At 38.1% G+C, this 2,577-nt stretch overlaps 1 pseudogene; it reads left to right on the forward strand.

Moving 5' to 3' along the window:
- The first annotated feature begins 1,583 nt into the window (after window positions 1-1,583).
- On the forward strand, window positions 1,584-2,109 carry LOC147426793 (peptidyl-prolyl cis-trans isomerase FKBP19, chloroplastic pseudogene; annotated as a pseudogene).
- Window positions 2,110-2,577: the final 468 nt, after the last annotated feature.

Below are 2,577 nucleotides of genomic sequence, written 5' to 3' on the forward strand. Positions count from 1 at the left end.
AAAAAATGCATAGAGCTATTGCAACAACAATTTATAGCCTACCAGTATCTATCTGCCACTGCCGAAAAAACTCTCTATGTGACTCGCTCTCTATGATATATGAGAGTGTGTGTGAGTCCATAGTTGATGCTGCTGAAGTTTATGTTGAATTTTGAATATCTGCAATGCCAAAAATTACGTGCCCATGTCAGCTTTCATCGTCGAACTGTAGTGCCCCATCGATCCTAGAAGATGTTATAGTCATCAAAGCCAAAAACCAGAGTGTGTGTATGTAATTGATCCTGAGAGGAGAACTCATCGAAGATCAATGGGATACAAGGAGATCAATTGTCAAAAAAACCAAATTGATGTCGTAAGCACAAAAGCATCAAGAGTCGAGTTCGATGCCAAAAACATCGGTTGAAAACAACCTTCTGTTGTGCTGCTCAAATGGGGATTTTGAGAGCATAAATGGATTCAAAATGGTGATAAAATCCTAGAATTATTTATGGAAATAATTTTGCCATGACAAAGAAGTTGCAGCAATAACGAACCAAACCAAAATCCAGCTTGAATATGCATGCACAGACGTGAATTTTAGCGCTCTCTCTCTCTCTCTCTCTCTCTCTCTCTCTTCGAGCTCTCCACAAGACATTTCCTCTTAGCTCTGATACCACTTGTAGAGTGTGTGGTGCATGTAGAGTATGAGGAAGAAGAAGAGCAGACACACAAAGTGGGTGGAGCTTATTGAAGATAACAATGCCTCACATATCCTTATTCTATTGTGTATAAAGAATAAGGTTAGATAAGTTAGTAATGTACATGGTTGTCCAACTAGTTGGCATGAACCCCAACAATCCCCCACTTGAAGGCCAACATGGCCCAAGTGGCCTATGTATGTACAACATGTACAATTGTGAAGTAGTTCAATGGCTTCACCCTACACCATCATCTCAATGCAATGTGCAAACTGCTCTGACCTCTCACAAGACCTCTGCTCTAAGCTCTAATATCACTTGTACAGTGCACCATGGGTAGGAAGTGCGAGAGAGAAGGACACCAAACACATAGAGTGGGTGAAGGTCTATGAAGATTACAATGCCTTATAACTCCTTATTCTATTGTGTATTAAAGAATAAGCTTAGGTGGGTTAGTAATGGACATGGGCCAGAACCCCAACAGAGCTCTTCTTAATTTTAAGTCAAAATTTGAAGACTTGTCGATATTTACATGAGCTTACAATTTTTTTGCCGGTTTTCTTCAAGGCAAGCTTAGAATCTAGCCAAGATTTTCAATTTTAGCCCACTAAAAATACACTAGATCCCTCTTTTGTAAAACTTGGTCTCCAATATCCTCGAAATGGAAGGACACAATGTGCGTAAAAAAGTTAGATGCCCAATACATCCAGAGTCAGCAGTCTCTGGCCATCTTAAGGACATGCGATGGAAGAAAGGAGAGGTGCACCTAACAAAAATATGTTGCACCCTCATATGGGTCATTGGCATGTGAGAGAGAGAGAGAGAGAGAGAGAGAGAGAGAGTTTCCTTGGCACCCTATGTATACCATTTTAGAGAAAAAGGAACTCACTGTTTCTATGATGAGAAATGATTTCTCTACCTATAGCACTCACTGCTTTGGATTTCAATGCTCAACAAGATAAAAGAGTATTGGTGTTAGAGTTTGTAGACATGTGAACCTTTCTAGGGAGAGATTATGGAAAGCCAAAGATGAAGTATCCAACTATACATTGATAGAGTCTAGATTATAGCTCAAGTACCTTAGGTTGGACACCCAAAGAGGGTGAAACTATTGTATTCAATTGAGATGGTTACACTCTTGGCTATCATATTTATATTTTTGAGTCCCATAACAAAGTTAAGGATGGTTCATTTGAGGAAAATAAGAAGTTCTATTTGAGATTTTGGCTTTGGATTCATGAACTTGGGTGGTGTGCACATAATCATATTACCACCAAAACTTGGATCTCTAGATAATGATTTAAATAAGAAAGTCCTAAAGCCTACAACTTTCATAGGGTAGAGGGATCTTACATTTGTGCGGCAAAACCAAAAACTGATTCATAAGACATTGCTTTTCGACATAGAACTTTTGAAGGTTTTTTCCACATAGAGGCATCAATTGCCTCAAGGCTTGTTTATCTTAAATATTTCTTCCATAAAATGCACATGAGCATAGCTTGACTGAATAACATATCTTATATGTGCTATGCAAGGATTAACTATCACAAATGTAAGTACATGTATATTGTTATAGAGATGATTCGTATGACATGCTATAAGTTTTTTTTTTTTTTGGGGGAGAGAGAGAGAGAGAGTGAGAGAGAGAGAGAGACCTAATTAGTGAGTCTTTAATTCAAGACATGAGAGAGGGAAAGAAAGATAAACAAGAGAGAGAGGAATAAGAGAATTTTTTACATCATAGAAGGCAACCCAAAGCGGAAACAAAGATCTAATGACTATCGAATATGAGACTTCATGTGTGTGTTCAAGATTGATTATCTAACAATAGTTTGATTTCACAAACTATTGAACCACACAATGGGACTAGAGACCAGATAGAGTGTATATAATAACCACA

Source organism: Adiantum capillus-veneris, chromosome 24 (assembly GCF_014529385.1).
Source record: "Adiantum capillus-veneris isolate H3 chromosome 24, ASM1452938v2, whole genome shotgun sequence".
Classification (NCBI taxonomy): Eukaryota; Viridiplantae; Streptophyta; class Polypodiopsida; order Polypodiales; family Pteridaceae; genus Adiantum; species Adiantum capillus-veneris.